General features: G+C 43.6%; 1 protein-coding gene across 1 annotated transcript in view; it reads right to left on the reverse strand.

Annotated features, from left to right (window-relative positions):
- Positions 1-3,109, reverse strand: part of LOC126161293 (thiamine transporter 1-like) — a 709,947-nt gene extending 706,838 nt beyond the window's left edge. The window contains exon 1 of the mRNA XM_049917032.1: positions 3,037-3,109. The gene's annotated coding sequence lies outside the window, so the exon portion shown is untranslated. The remainder of the gene's footprint in view (positions 1-3,036) is intronic.
- Positions 3,110-17,464: the final 14,355 nt, after the last annotated feature.

The raw sequence follows: 17,464 nt of genomic DNA on the forward strand, positions 1-17,464 counted from the left end.
ACTGTTGCTGACCCGACCTGATTGGAACGACCGTCGGATGCAAGCCAGTGCAAGCCATCACTCTCACACCACTGCTACCTACAGCGACTGGGTGAAAGTTGCTTCTCAACTGTTATACTAATGTCACAGAACTCCAATGTGTGCTCAGGCCAGTCCCATATGCGAGACACCTCTGGGCAGCACGTCTGTTTTACCATTGCTGATGCAATACCTAGGGAAACTGTCATCACTGAATAGCACAGGGTGCATTGTTCCTAGTGCAACATGCGTGACACCTGTAACCTTGCTTAACTGCCCAGTGTGACAGACACAATGCCTCGAATTGCATGCACGTAGCTACAAACCATCGCAACTGCATCAAACGAGGTTCTCAATCTTATATTGATGTCACGTGGCTATGAAAAATCTGAACCGAGGAGACCTCTCAGTAATTGAATAGTGTGCCAGAAATAGTTAACGCTCGCTTTCATGACGTCTCAGCTTGTATAAACGGAAATCCTTGCCCTAACTGAACCTATTTACGAAAATAGCGCAGAATAACATCCTAGCGGTCCTAACGTGGCATCCCGACCACCACGTCTTATCCTCCTGCTTTCAACACATACACAAACGTTCCCACCACTGTGTAGAGACTCCTATATCCCAGCACAAAAGAATGTCTTGTGAATAAATCGAGCATTATGATTCGCTCTTATCGACTTTACCCGCCGAATTACTGATGCCACCAGTTTTGAAACGCCATCCGCCTTTTTCTCCTTCAGACGAGACTTTCAGCAGCAAAAAACTATTTTACACTGGTCGTTATATTACACCGACAACCAAACCCTGCAAAATGCCCTACATAGTGTCAAATATGGAAAGACTCATACTCAAATACACTGCTCTCCCACCGAGTACAGGAGCTCGAATATTAGAACGTGAAACCGATCTCTGACCCATCACTATATCACCGTGTACTATGTCGATGTAGTAAGCATACAGTTTGTATCCTGCGCCATACGAAGTCAGCCCTTTTACATCATTCGTACATATACTGCCAAGACAGACAGCACGGTATATATAATCGCAGCACTAGATATTTACCGCAAGGTCGGGAGAGCATCCACCCCTAACACGTGACCAGAGCACCCTCAGCAGTTCGATGTCATGCTCAGAACTGTTCTGCAAATTCGGTTTCGCTTCCCATCGGTCCAAATGTGTTACTGTATATGGTCCGGACCTGCTTGCTTGCTTACTTTTCTACATCCATTTCCAGACTCTGGGATTACAAGCACACATGTATTTTCGCACGGTTTGCAGACACTAATAGCCTACTGATCGCTCGCACAACATAATGCCGAAGATATACACTGGAAATTATTTCTCTACATACCTGAAACTTTAGCGCTTAGCCCATCTGCGAAGACACAAGCAAACTCTAAAAAAGTTAAAGAAAACTCATATTTCCACTCGCGAATACTGATGTCAGTGATGTAGCAGATTCCAAATCACCCCTATAATTTACAAGCTCAACTAAGATGTTTCTCATGCCTAGAGAACCGGCAAACTTGTTTTCCACACGCTAGATGCCCTCACTACAATCGAGCTTCTCTCAACTAAATAAAGGCGCGAAACGTGCGAAAGTAGTCATCTGAACAATTTACATGGGAGGGGATAACGGTCCAGCGCAAAGGCACCTCCATATTCAATCTCATCAGGTTTCCACGTGATCACGAAAGCTTTCCAACACGTACTAGGTATTAGTACGCTGTTTGGTCGTTTAGAGGACAACACAGTTATTTCATCTACATTCCTACACTCCAACAGGCCTCTTCATTCTGACAGCTCCTACAGTTAATGGGAAATGTGAATCATTCCCGTCATCTGCGCTGCATACCGAGCACACACAGGTAGAATCATCATCCTAAGAAATCGGTCACACACGCACACACACACACTCCTCGGTGGCCGTTTAGAGAAAATTGCAGTGTACAGGTCTCCGCAGCAGGCGCCCGGTTCGTGCACCCGCGAAGGCCGGAGTTTCCACGCCAGTACCAAAGCTGGAGACAGGTGGTCGTTTCAGACGAATCGAGTCTTACGTTACATCAGACAGACGGACGCCGGGGAGTTGTGCGTGAAGCACACTGCGTGCTCCACGGTCTGGGGAACGATTTCGTGGCACTGCCCGGGTGACGTCGTCAATCTGGGACCGTGTCTACTCCCCGACGCCACTCGTTTTTGCTCGACACGTGTCACACAGATCGCTGTGCACGTTCGTGGTTCGAAGGGGAGCAGGACGAGTTTACCGTGCCCCCCTGACCGCCAAACTCCCCCGATATAAACACAGTCGAGGGTCTGTGGGACGAGCACAATCGGACTCTCGGTGGCAGTGGAGTGGGCAGGGTCGCACGTCCCTGTCGCTGCTTTCCGGAACCTGCACGCCTCACAGCAGTCCGCGGTTGCTCGGGCTTCTTACACGTGCTCACGTCACTGTGAGTGGAAGCCTATTTGATGAAGTTCCGTACATGTTATGTCGTCGAAACTCCCTCAGAAGCTTCTTTCAAATGCCACAGAAAAAGTATATAATTCTGCTAAAAAATAAAAAAAGGGGGAGAAATGAAGTCGGCGTCGTATTTCGGCGACTACGAACGATAAAAATTACTTGCGAATGCCAGGAAATTCGCTTATACTGTCCGCTTTATTCATTCCGGATACGTGTCGGGTAGCGAGTCAGCCCGTGTAGTGTGTCTGTCTGACAGCGCTGCCTGCACGATTGGCCTCACTCACCACCTGACGACTTCTCGTTCCTTCTTTCTGTCAAACCGAAGAACGCTTCAATAGCGAGTTTCGTGAGGAGCTTCGGAGTCCTTCTGTAATAACTTTTCTCGTGTAACAGCTAGGTCTACCAGCGCCACAGTGAAGAAAATATGTCACGGATTGGTTCCGACGCGTGTAAAAGTGTCGATGTTTTCCAGGGGAATATTTCTAACAACAATAAACGAGTAGTACGAAAAATCCGATAGGTACGCCTCGTAAAGACGTAACAGTCGCACTTACTGGATGTGGCGCGCTCGTAGCGTCGACGTCGGCGTGGAGGCGGAGCGAGGTGCGTGTGGCGGCGTGCGCGGCGCGGCCGGGACTCGTGGCCGAGGCCGGAGGCCGGAGGCCGGCGCGGGCGCGGCGTACAGCGACGTCGACGTGTGAAGGGGGTGGGGGGGGGGGGGGGAGGCGCCCGCAGCGGCGGCCCCCCGTTGCGTCAGCAGCCAGCCAGCCAGCCAGCCAGCCAGCCGCGCCGTGCCTTCCGACGCCGACGTAGAGCGCGCCGAGTTTCTGACGTCGTGCCGAGGAAAGAAAACGAAGGGCAGTCATTCCGATCGTGCACAGCGACACCGAGCACCGTACGAGTTCGGAACGTGCGTCGGAACGTAGACCGATGAAACAGAAGAAAGCCACTTTTAAGTACAAAGTCGGGAGACGCCGCAGCCGTATTGGCACTTACGTGGGACCCATATTTGCTGCGTTTTATATTCTAACTTACTTCCTACGAATATATACCGTTTCAGGGCGCCAACAAATAGATCTCTCGAAAACTTGTCATTTATTGGTACGATTTGTTGTGATGAAATGTCATATTCGTGAACAAGGAATTTTTGATTAGTAGCTCGCTGTTCTCAAAGTATACCGTTTCGAGTCAAAGACGTATTGAAGATCTGTCAAAAAACACTTTTCTTAGTACGATTTGTTGCAGTTAAATGTCATACGACAACATAACTGCGATTAAAGCGTCCAGAAGATAGTAACGTACGAGACGAGGTCACCTGCTTCACAAGTTCGGCGTCGCAAAATCGTGGGTGATGTCGAGGAAGTATCCAGGATTGAGTGAAAGGGAGGGTCCAATTGGTTAAAGAGGACACTAAAGTGGCTCACGTTTCTCATTTATTCTGAAAATGCATTTATTTCGTTTCTAATTTTTGGTTTTGAGAGGCCTCCTTACAAGTAGTACTCGTATTTTGTCTAACAGTAGGCAAGGAAGCTTTTCTCGAAAAAGTATAGCATTTATTCTTAAGAATATGTGCAGTATCCAAATGCAAAATCAAATATTTCGTTATTCGACAGTATTATAACTTCACTTTATTGCCAAACGAATTAAAACTCTAATCTAACGTATTGCATCTTTGTTAACAAAACACAGCTCAGAGTTGTAGCATTAGGTTCACAATCGCAGAGCAGGAAAACTTAATGTCGGGTCGAATAACTTATAAAGTTAAACAGGTTCAAACCTCTTTTGACAACACCTAACTTTCTCCTACTACAATCTTTTATCTAAATTTACAATTTACCCGAAACCGAGTCACGATTTCTTCAGCTCGACTAAGTTCCTCACTTCAGCCTAAAAATTTATTAAACTATTTTTCATTTCATTAAAATTCTTCAATTTCCTTACGTGATCGACAACTTCTTTTTAAACTATCAGTTCGACAACCGTTCTCAGAGGTCGCAGACGCGAGCTTGTGCGTTGACGCTGGGCACGTGGGTACGTCGGTACGATTCCTTTGGCGTAAAAAGTTTTCACTGCCAGTATTTGGCCGGCGAGGTGTCGGTGTGAATTTCCCGATCACCAGATTCTGCGCCGATATCGCGGGTTAAACAGCAAACCTGTCCGCAGTGTGTGTGACGGTGTGAAGGCTCGTGAGAGCGCCGGCTGGGCGGCTGGGCGGCAGGGCCTACACGGCGGCGCCGGCTGGCGGCACCCGTCGCTCGGAACGGCTCGCTCGTAAGCGGTCTCTAGAACCGCCGCCACCGGCGTACACTTCACTTCCGTCGTTTGTGACTCCAATACATTCTTGTCTAAACTCTTTGGCAGCTCCGCGAGTTATGGAGTAGTTGATGCTTCTTTGTGTGAAATCGCTGCATAAGGAAGAAAAAAAATTAAGAAACGTGATTGGGTTCGTAAGTGGATTAAGATCGGTTGCCCAGTGATCTTGCCGAAAGAAATTGTAGTGAAAGCTTGTGGTATTCGCTATTTTTGACTTCATTAAAACAGCAAATACGAGTAGTTAATACTTTCAGCCAGAAGGCAAATACTTGTTTATAAATAATGATTAATGTATAATGAGGCGTTGAATGGCGACGGTGGAATTTTCTAAATAATGTAATTCGTCGTCTTTGGGCGGCAATATAAACAGAAAAATACCGATAGATATGCGATCCTTCACAAATTTGTTCGCTGGAGAACAAATGAAGCCTTGAGCGCTAAAGACTTGTACTGTTTTTCTCAAGTAAGACGGACGCAGATTTGTGGCAGTCTGATCTAATTTTTACTAAATGTATAAAAACGTGTTATGTCTAAGTTTGAGTGAAGTGTAAAGAACTGTTATAACTTACCGTGACGACGCACGAGCGACTCAAAGAAGACAATGGCTATATAAAAGAGCGCTCAATGGACATGATACGGACATAAAAATCTACCGTCATTGTAGTACTAAGCTTAAGGTACGATATAGGTTTTAGTTATAATAAATATTTGTTCTGGGAATACTGAATCATTTAGCAGTGCTCATTCCTACTATCTCCTCAGTATTATTTTCATTTTAATTATGCATTTTGCTAATATTACAGACACCAAGATCAGCAGTCCAATGTGCGTGTTACATTGATAAAAAGAAAACTGTTTTATCGTCTTCTTGCATCAGCTTTAATATTGAATTTCCCTTTTGTGTGATGTTACAGTTGTTTTTGCGCTCTTAAGAACTTTCTGGTCCTTTAGGAAATTGTTTTGTCATAACAATAACTTCACAACCGGGTATGATCGTATCTACGATCATGAAGTGATTAGAAAGACGATAACGCAATTTCTTAATCAATAGCACGCTAGTTGTGACTGCCTCAAGCCACGCGAAACTGCAAGTAAAAACTATTCACATCTCATAATGCAATATTTTATGACAATGGTCAATCCATGATTCTTACGCCAATTGTGATTGATAAAACAGTAAGCTAAATCTCAATTTCCAACTTTCCATTGAATAACAACATCACTTTTATTTTGTAACATCACACTTGGCGCCCGAACAGGGACTTGACCAAAAATTAGTTCAAATTCTTGGAAAATTTTCTATGGGCTTGTGTTAATAAATGTTCTGTCGTCTCATGTACACATTATCTCTCTGAGAATGACGGAAAATATGCTGGTCAATAACGCAGTTTAATTGTCGAGAGAAAGGAAAAGAAAAGAGACGCGAATTTGCTGAGACAACATAGTGCTAACCAAGCCATCAAAAATTAAGTCAGAATTTTGCATACGCAGTGTAGTGCTTCAGTAGCAACGTTGCTTTTCCAAGTCGATCCACATCCTTTCTATCTCCTTCCCGCTATAGAAAATCTGCTTTATTTTATCTTTCAAAGTAAAATTCTTCGTAGTCTGATAATAGGAATTATTTCTCTCCATTGTTAGTATAGCTGTATTACATTTTCAACATGGTGGATAGTGTGTGCAATTTGCAGTCAAGAGCATCTTCATTCATTTGTCTGAAACGTTTAGGTTCCATCTTGCCTTCTCGCCAGATAGAATTTCATTTGTTGCTCACGCGAGAGCGGTGCTCTTAGCGAACTCACCATGTCACTGACAAACGACGAAAGCCTTGCGTAGCACGTGATTTACTGACGAAAATGGCAGATAGTAAACAGAGACAGGTGACAATAGGAGACGGGAGTGAAGACGTTAATAGTATTCCATACCCTTTACGATCGCGAACGGTAGGTTCCCGTGTGGAAACTGAACTAACCATGTCTGTAACAGGGGAAAGTGACCCTAAAGTCCAAACTCTTCCCGCTGCAGCTACAAATGACCTCGGTGCGTTAATGGAAATGCTGAAACAACAGTTAGACGCAGTAAATGAGACTATAAAAACACAAAATGAGACTGTTAACGCCCGATTAGATGCTGTAAGCGAATCAGTAAAAACACAAAATGAGACTGTTAACGCCCGACTCGATGCTGTAAGCGAATCAGTAAAAACACAAATTGAGGCTGTTAACGTCCGATTAAATGCTGTAAGCGAATCATTAAAACACAGCTAGGCACAATCAAAACAGATCTGCATAAAGAAATTACGGCTGAATTAAATACCCATTTGGGTGAGGTGCAAACTAAGATCAGTGATCAAATTCAGAAAATGCAGCAACAGGTGAAAAGTGAAATAGCTGAAGTATCTGGAACATTAAACACAAAAATTCAGGCAGCTACCAAAGAAATAAACTCAGTTAGAAATGCAGTATCTGACATTGAAGGTGTAGTGGAGGATCTGTCGAGGCAGATAGACTCAATCAATATTGAAGAACAGGTTAAGAGCACCGTGAAAGCACACGCGGAGGCATTGTCGGAACACTACGGTGAATGGATAAAGGGTAAAGATATTTTTATCGAAAAGAAGGTCAGGGAAGAGCTTAGGGAGACTGTCAAGGATGTAACTTATGAAATCTTAGCTGCTCCTGGTAAGTCGGGAGACAGTGGTTTCTGAATTGGGACAGATTCGGAGGACACTTACACGGGATCTTCCCGAGTGGAAGCAGCAAGTAGTGGACGAAGTCAGAATGCTGAGAAACTGGGTAGAAAATCTGCACACGCATACGCAAACTATAGGGAACAACTCTTTAGACGGTGACGAATGTCAGTCAACTCCTTATCGTTCACCACCTGATTACATGCAAAACAACAGTCCTGTTGAGTCCCGAGTAGGGAAAATAAATGATCCGCCCACAATTGTGAGTTTAATGCAAGAGGAAAGTGTGATTAGGCATCGCACTTTTCCTGTTTTTCATCCGCAAAAGCGAGAAATACACCCCATCGTGTTCCTAAAGAATTTTTCCGGCATATTTCCCAGGAGCTGGACAGACAGACAGCGTATTCAGTTCGTCACTGGCTTTATTTCTGGTGATGCAGCATTATGGGGAACGGAAATGGTAGACACGTGTAGGAATTATGAAGAGTTTGAGAAAATGTTCTTGGCAAAATTTTGGAGTAATGGGGTACAGCAAAGATTAAGGAAGGAGGTGTATGGTGCGGAAATTTTCAATGAGAAGCATGGAAGTCTCCGGCGATACTTCGAGAAGTATCTAGCAAAAATTAAATTCTGGGATTCTCCGATTTCTCCAAGGACGTAATTATGATTCTCAAAAGCAAACTCCCTGTGTCTATTAGAGAGAAACTAGTAAATGTGTCCGAAGAAGACACGGATGTATTCCTTTCTGTGCTGGATTCCTTAGATTTAATTAGCGAGGATGTGCGCTCCAAGGTTGGCAGCGGCAAATTCTTCCCTGGCAGCCAGCAGAATGCATCGCACGCGGACAACAATGCGCCGAAGGAGAGAATGCGCTACTGTGATCGCGGGTACCAACCTGCCAGCCGTTACGAAAACGCAAACGGCAATAACTTTAAACGGAAGCAGAAAACCAATTACAGTAATCAGCAGAGATACCACCCAATTTACAACCACCAGGTACAACATCAGTACGGAAACCCACCCTTTAATTCTGCGCCTGAGCAGTATGGAAATTCTCCACAAACGATTGGTAATTTTTCAAATGGGCCAGTGTACAATCAAAGTTATAGGTCGAAAAATAGCAAGTGGCATGGGCAAGGCGGAGGCCACCCAGCACAACATCACTTTTATTTTGTAACATCACACTTGGCGCCCGAACAGGGACATCGATTGCTGAGTACATGAAGCGAAGAGGGAGACCTATTGTTATCCAGTCTGTCCTCAAACATAAAAAAAAAAAAAAAATTGGCAAGCACAAAGGAAAGCACAAAAAAAAAGTTAAATGCGTACTCGTTAAGTAGTAGATATGCTGCGTGGCAGTAGAAAATTATCTTAGGTGCACTAAAGAATAAATGCAACGAGTGTTGCGAAACCTGTAGTTTTCATAATGAGGAGATGAGCCCTTAAAAGAAAGTTTGAAAGAATATTTTTAGGTTCACTAGTGAAAGTAAACCTTGAGATATAAAGAGTCCATTCATAAAGCAGTTGTTCACTGGACTTAACAAAAGGAGTGACCTTTAATTGTAAATATTAGCTCGTAAGTGATCTTTTGTAAATAGTAGTCTTTCTGTACCAATGGAGGAAACCTGCAAAATTGATTGTTTTGTAAATGAACTCTATTGGCGAAGGAACTAAGCACGAATGCTGTGTGAAGATGCACACTAAAGTGCGACGTGCATAATAAAAATAACTGTTCACTGTATATTAGTGGTAGTGTTGTACTGCAAGTGTAAAAAGAAGTCAAGGCTACGACAACAGGTGCAACGCAAAGTTGAGTGTTGTTCTAAGTGCAGCGACAGCTAAAACATTCGTCGTCACTAGAGATGGGCAAACTGAAACACGTAATTGTTTCGAAACAAATGAAACAGTACAATGCAGTGTTCCGATACGTTGTTTCGAAACAGTGAAACAGTTTGTGTTTTGTATTCTAATAAACCTACACATTTTATCATCTTGAATGTCTACTCGTATTACCTGCAGCAAATGCGCTGCTTTCGTGTCGCGTGACTTTCATACTTTTCAATTGGCTGAGGACAGCCATATCTGAAGACAGAAGAACCACCATGAACGGAACTGGAGGTGGGAGCAAACTGCAGAAACACACATTCCGTTAGTATGTATAATATACCCATCTTGCTAATTTCCATCTACACAAAGGGAATCATTGTGGATAATAGGCACAGTGACTATAGACTCACAAATAACGCCAAATAATTCGAATAAATAACAAAATATAACAGAATTTTTTTTTGTATTTCAAGGTGTTTCGAACCGTTACTATAAATTCACCATGCTTCCCAGCCCTTCCCGTAGACCATTACACTATCAGTGATTTGTCAAACAAATTGCTTGCAATTATACCTACATCAAATTCATGTATATGTCTAATAACTGTCACTCTACGCCTTTTTTATTCAAAATGTTGTAGGCTTACTTGCGTTTCTTAATATGATTACTGTACATGAACAGAGAAGCGTATGTTATAAAAAAAGTGTAATTTAACTGAATGATTTTCATATATTTATTATTTTGAATGTGTTTTATTGTTTGGTTAGTGTTTATAAAGCAGATGTTACGCCATTTCGAAACAGGACAGTCAGCTAGAAACGAAGCTTTATTTTCGGATATCTTAAGCTTCATGCTATTGCTTGTCAAAAAGATTTCGACACTCTTGAAAGAGTTTCATGAAGTGGTATGTTGTGTTTCAGTACTTGTGCCGAGCCCGAATCTCGTCCGACACAGAGTGGAATGAAACATCACTGTTTCGATACAATTAGTCCGTTCCAGGCACAGGTGGACTGAACAGCCTTATTTTGAAACAACGATACAGTTTCTGTGTCTGGCTCGAGATCGAATCTGGTCCGAGACAGGGGCGGAATGAAACACCACTGCTTCGAAACAGTGAACCACAACCGTTCCGAAACACTGAAACAGTTCCACGTATCGATACACTGTATCGAAACAGAAACAGTGGCCAAGTCTAGTCGTCACTTACCTGTGAGCCTCATGGGAGGCAGTTGACAGAGAAGTATGGAGGTAGCTTCAGTGTCCGGCTCCTCCGATGGAAAACGCGCGCGAGGTGTTTGTATCGATGCACTCGTGTGATACGAAGTTCACAAAAAAAAAGGAGCAATCGACGACCAGCAGCTCTGTTACAGCCTGAGCGCGAACGGATACTGAGTATTGGAGCTCACGCAACACTGTGCAGCCGCTGAGAGTGGCTGACGTGTGGGTGACGAAACAATCCAAACTTTAAACTGCTAACCGCCATGACTTCCATCGTACATACTGGAGGAAAGACATTTGTACACTTGTGTGACTACATTTTCATACGTAAATTAAGCAATTTTCTTGAGTTGAAGTTAAGATGAGTGAGAAGTAGATTGTTAGATTACTCAGGCCTTAAAGCCATTAATACCGGCACTCCTGAACACTGCTAAAATGAATTATAATCCTGTCTCTTGATGGACAAAGAAAATGAATGTGCACTATAGGAAGACCCTAAACTCCAGACCAGTCCCGATCCTTAACAAATGTATCCAATAGGTTGTAAGTTACACTAATAATTTTCCACTTCTTCTGTTTCATATTGTAAATAAAAACCCGGGAAGCCACTTGAATTCCTGGCAGCACAGTGGAAAGGACAGATGTACCGCATGATGAACGCCGTAGACAGCTAACACAGAAAGTGAAAGCATCACGCTGTAGTGCTACGTTATTAAACTGTAATTGAACCATAATGAGTCAACAGATGCCCGAACATTGTACACTCTAGTTTAGTGAAAATAAGCACTCACTGTACTCATGTATTAGTTGTTAAGCTCAAGAGAAAGTAATTTCTGAATTCTATCCCCTGAAGTGCGAAATGAACGTTCATTTATTGTTATAAGCAAATATGGACCAAACTTAAATATGCACATAAATGTTAATCTTGGTATTATGGAATAAAGTGACTGATGAACAAAGAATGAAAAACTTTATTTTGAAAAATGATAAATATCTGATGTATGTTTATAAATGTAATTTCAATTTATGTACATAGTACGCCAGTAACATTATGTAAATGTCACACCAAAAATCACGAATATCTCATGAGGACATGAGGATCGAGGTAATCCTTCGGCATTCCCTCTCTCCTCGTGGGAGGCAATGTGATATTCGCTATTTTTGACTTCATTAAAACAGCAAATACGAGTAGTTAATACTTTCAGCCAGAAGGCAAATACTTGTTTATAAATAATGATTAATGTATAATGAGGCGTTGAATGGCGACGGTGGAATTTTCTAAATAATGTAATTCGTCGTCTTTGGGCGACAATATAAACAGAAAAATACCGATAGATATGCGATCCTTCACAAATTTGTTCGCTGGAGAATAAATGAAGCCTGAGCGCTAAAGACTTGTACTGTTTTTCTCAAGTAAGACGGACGCAGATTTGTGGCAGTCTGATCTAATTTTTACTAAATGTATAAAAACGTGTTATGTCTAAGTTTGAGTGAAGTGTAAAGAACTGTTATAACTTACCGTGACGACGCACGAGCGACTCAAAGAAGACAATGGCTATATAAAAGAGCGCTCAATGGACATGATACGGACATAAAAATCTACCGTCATTGTAGTACTAAGCTTAAGGTACGATATAGGTTTTAGTTATAATAAATATTTGTTCTGGGAATACTGAATCATTTAGCAGTGCTCATTCCTACTATCTCCTCAGTATTATTTTCATTTTAATTATGCATTTTGCTAATATTACAGACACCAAGATCAGCAGTCCAATGTGCGTGTTACATTGATAAAAAGAAAACTGTTTTATCGTCTTCTTGCATCAGCTTTAATATTGAATTTCCCTTTTGTGTGATGTTACAGTTGTTTTTGCGCTCTTAAGAACTTTCTGGTCCTTTAGGAAATTGTTTTGTCATAACAATAACTTCACAACCGGGTATGATCGTATCTACGATCATGAAGTGATTAGAAAGACGATAACGCAATTTCTTAATCAATAGCACGCTAGTTGTGACTGCCTCAAGCCACGCGAAACTGCAAGTAAAAACTATTCACATCTCATAATGCAATATTTTATGACAATGGTCAATCCATGATTCTTACGCCAATTGTGATTGATAAAACAGTAAGCTAAATCTCAATTTCCAACTTTCCATTGAATAACAACATCACTCTTATTTTGTAACATCACAAGCTCCAAAACCTTATTTCAATTACTTTCGAATGTCACCAAACCAGTACAAGTATCTTTTAAATACAGTGAAGAATGCAAGAAGAAAAAAAGACACTGTAATGCGTGAAGCGTCGTCACCAAAGCTAAAATTACAAATCACATTACGTTTCTTGGCAAGTGACGATTCATATTCTTCAGTACAGTACCTGTGTCGGGTTCCTTAATCAACAGTTGCCAAATTTGTGTCAGTTGTTTGTGATGCCGTCTACGTGAGACTTTCAGAATACACGAAGGTAAAGCATAACACTGTTTCATTAGTTTTGTAATATTATTATTAAAAATAAAAAAATACATTTGCAGTAAGACCGCACCATTACAATTTTACTTAATTCATTGTCGCATCACAGTATAAGGTAGTTTCTGACTGTGACGGCCTCGCCCTTCCACGTCAACCCTGTATTTCCTCGGCAGCAACTGACTATTCTGAGTGGACCTGAGTAGGGGACCGAGGCCAGCATCACACAATTTCGTCAGTGTGTGTGCTTATATCAGGGGCAAGTATGCACTCAGAGGCAAACCTATTGTTCACTTTTGATTCACAGGTTATGAGCCACTGGGGACAATCCGTCCTTTTGATTGACAGGTCCTAAGCCTATTGTTCCCCCACCTCTCACCCTCCTCCACCCGAGCCCTCAGGAGACCTCCCCCTCCCCCTCGCTGATACAGGCACACTTTCAGATCTGAATTATTCGAATAGCCCCCTTTCACTCTTATCAATTTGATTGACTACTTAATTAAATTGATAAACTAATTAGCCCCTCCCCCTGTTGTAAACATCCCCTCCCTCCCCTTCTGCTCCTCCCCTCCCCCCCCCCCCCCATACCTGGAAAATGGCGGCTCTGTGGTGGAGAGGAAGGATCTCGTGACAGGGAATTCAATGGTATATTGTTTATTTATAAAAAATTCTGTTTGCAGATGTTGGATTTCTCTTGCTCATCATTCCCCACTATTTGGGAAGACGCAGGCCTTGTAAGAAGTAATTACATAGATAGCTTTTTTTTAAATTCCAGACGCACAAGGAGTACTGCCACGAAACACCCGTCGTACGAAATGAAGCTGTTGAAAATCGTTCGATCGCAATGCACGTGCCGTCCAGCGCCGACCCCAGGGCTCCCTGCCGGCCAGCAAGCGCGCCGCGCCGCGCCGCCTCACGCCACCTGAAGGTTAAGCCCTCCCTTCTCATCCCCTGCGCACGGACGGTCTTTACCGTTGAACACGAACTGCCTCAGGAATTATTACATATGGGGTTGCGGAATATTGTTACATACGTAACTTGAAGATATCACACGATCTGAATGTACCACTGCCCAAACAGAGAGAGAGAGTTTTGCAGATGACGTGAAAATATTTAAACAATTACATGTTTCATTCCAATGAATACCGCCACCGTCACGCTTTTGTGGGAAGCACCAACTGCTTCGGGAATTATCGGGAATTACTGAATCCAACTGAATAAGTCTGTAAATACACTTCCAAAAAGGTCGATGCACAGTAGCTTGCTTCAGTTTTGTGGTGTCTACCGCTACACTCGAATATGGACTCTAAAAAGATCGCAGCACACTTGTGAGACCTCTCTGAGACGCGTCGCACGCTTTTGTGGGAAACACATCCCGAAATCGGCTTCAGCTGCAACATCTGACTCTACACATGAATACGACGCTATCGGGAACTCGAAATAAGTATCCCTCTAACTCTAAAAACAGGACGCTCACCACTTTTAGATTTTTAGCTGCTCGTTTGAAGGCACTGCCAGAGTCCTACAGCTGCTGAGATGTTCATCACTTTACTGAAATGCTGAGTGGGTTTAGTTCATATTTGCTAATGCTGGAGTCAGGAACATTATTTTTTCCTCACTTCTCGAAGCACTGTCTAAACACAGACTGGAAAATCAGAACAATAACGCAAACAAAATTCGAAGCACTGTCCTACAGGCGAGGAAAATGACTGGAATTTTCCGCGAATTTTCGGTGTCCTACAGCTGCTGGTCTGAAATGCTCTAAAGCCGCAATGGCGCATAAGGGACAGCACTCCACCAGTGGACGATGGTCTGCCTGAACTTGTCCTCGAACACTCGAACAAAGAAGACATCACGTTACTCTCTGAACTTTTCCTAGATACCTTGCCCCATCTGGTTCTAACCTGTCTCTAGAGGCTCCTATATCCTGCACAAAGAATGTCTTGTGAATGAATAGAGCATTCTAATTGGCTCCTACTGAATTTAGCTGCAAAACTACTGCCACTACCGATGTGGGAGCACTGTCTGTCATTTTCTGCAGACGAGACTTTCAGCAGCAAAACTATTTTGTACAGAAGGCCATATTGCAATGACAGTAAAGCCCTGCAGAAGTGGCCTACAGATAATTAAATACAGAAAGACACTTCCTCAATTACATGTGAAACCCACTAAACTACTGCTACTGCCTACTGCTATGGGAGCACTGTCCACCATTTTTTCTCCAGACGAGACTTTTAGTGGTTGGTTGGTTGGTTTGGGGAAGGAGACCAGACAGCGTGGTCATCGGTCTCATCGGACTAGGGAAGGATTGGGAAGGAAGTCGGCCGTGCCCTGTCAGAGGAACCATCCTGGCATTTGCCTGGAGTGATTTAGGGAAATCACGGAAAACCTAAATCAGGATGGCCGGGCGCGGGATTGAACCGTCGTCCTTCCGAACGCGAGTCCAGTGTCTAACCACTGCGCCACCTCGCTCGGTACTTTTAGTGGCAAAAGTACTTTGTACAGATCGAAAAAGAAATATGCATCAATCATATTGCACTGACAGTTAAACTCTGCAAAAGTGATCTACAGATCATCAAATATGGAAAGACTGTTCCTCAGATACACTGCTCTGCTACTGACGAAGCATGCTTGAATTTTTCACTGTGAAACTGGTCTCGAACCGGGCTATATCACATACCATATTGATGTAGTAAACATACAATTCACATACGTCACTATACAAAAAGCACTTGTGCATTCTGCGTATAGCTATCGACCACCAGACACTAATATATATACCGCGAAGACACACAGATCCCCCCCCCCCCCAAAAAAAAGAAACATAATCACGTGCACCACATATAGCCCTCGCAGCATTAGATATTTTCCGCGAGGTCAGTCATCCACCACAGCCACAAGACATCTGCCCCCCCCCCCCCCCACACACACACACTGGCCCGACGTGTGATCAGAGCGCCCTCAGCAGATCGCGGTCACTCTCTGAACTGTTGGACAAAGGCTAGGCTGGCTTCTGTCTGGAAACAAAGACGTTACTGTTTCCGGCTCTGACCTGTTTGCTTGCTTGTTTGCTTGCTTGCTGCCACGCATTTTACATTATATCTCTAGAAACCCGAAACTTTAGCAAGGTGCAGCGAGGTGGAGTGTGAAGCAAACCACTGAGTAACTAGAAACTTATCTCATCTGCGAAGAACTTCGCGTGAAAAATCGAAAAAATATAGGAAAGTGATAGCTCCACTTGCAAATACCAATGTCAATTATATAACACGCTACGGTCGCAGGTTCGAATCCTGCCTCGGGCATGGATGTGTGTGATGTCCTTAGGTTAGTTAGGCTTAAGTAGTTCTAAGTTCTAGGGGACTAATGACCTCAGATGTTGAGTCCCATAGTGCTCAGAGCCATTTGAACCATTTTGATATAACAGATTCCAAATCACCCTTGTACTTTGCAAAGTTAACTAAGGTGTTCCCCATGTCTAGACAATCAGCAAACCTGTCTTCCACCCGTCTTTCACCATCTAGATGCACACAACGTACACCACAACCGATGTTCTCTCAACCAAATAAAGACAGGAAATGCGCAGAAGCAGTCAACTGGACAATTTACACGGGAGAGAGTACTGTTCCAGTGCAAACATACGTCCATATTGAATTTTCTCAGATTTTCACGGAAAACACACGTGATCACGAAGGCTGCCCAACACACACTGAGTACACTCCTGGAAATTGAAATAAGAACACCGTGAATTCATTGTCCCAGGAAGGGGAAACTTTATTGACACATTCCTGGGGTCAGATACATCACATGATCACACTGACAGAACCACAGGCACATAGACACAGGCAACAGAGCATGCACAATGTCGGCACTAGTACAGTGTATATCCACCTTTCGCAGCAATGCAGGCTGCTATTCTCCCATGGAGACGATCGTAGAGATGCTGGATGTAGTCCTGTGGAACGACTTGCCATGCCATTTCCACCTGGCGCCTCAGTTGGACCAGCGTTCGTGCTGGACGTGCAGACCGCGTGAGACGACGCTTCATCCAGTCCCAAACATGCTCAATGGGGGACAGATCCGGAGATCTTGCTGGCCAGGGTAGTTGACTTACACCTTCTAGAGCACGTTGGGTGGCACGGGATACATGCGGACGTGCATTGTCCTGTTGGAACTGCAAGTTCCCTTGCCGGTCTAGGAATGGTAGAACGATGGGTTCGATGACGGTTTGGATGTACCGTGCACTATTCAGTGTCCCCTCGACGATCACCAGTGGTGTACGGCCAGTGTAGGAGATCGCTCCCCACACCATGATGCCGGGTGTTGGCCCTGTGTGCCTCGGTCGTATGCAGTCCTGATTGTGGCGCTCACCTGCACGGCGCCAAACACGCATACGACCATCATTGGCACCAAGGCAGAAGCGACTCTCATCTCTGAAGATGACACGTCTCCATTCGTCCCTCCATTCACGC

Source organism: Schistocerca cancellata, chromosome 2 (assembly GCF_023864275.1).
Source record: "Schistocerca cancellata isolate TAMUIC-IGC-003103 chromosome 2, iqSchCanc2.1, whole genome shotgun sequence".
Lineage (NCBI taxonomy): Eukaryota > Metazoa > Arthropoda > Insecta > Orthoptera > Acrididae > Schistocerca > Schistocerca cancellata.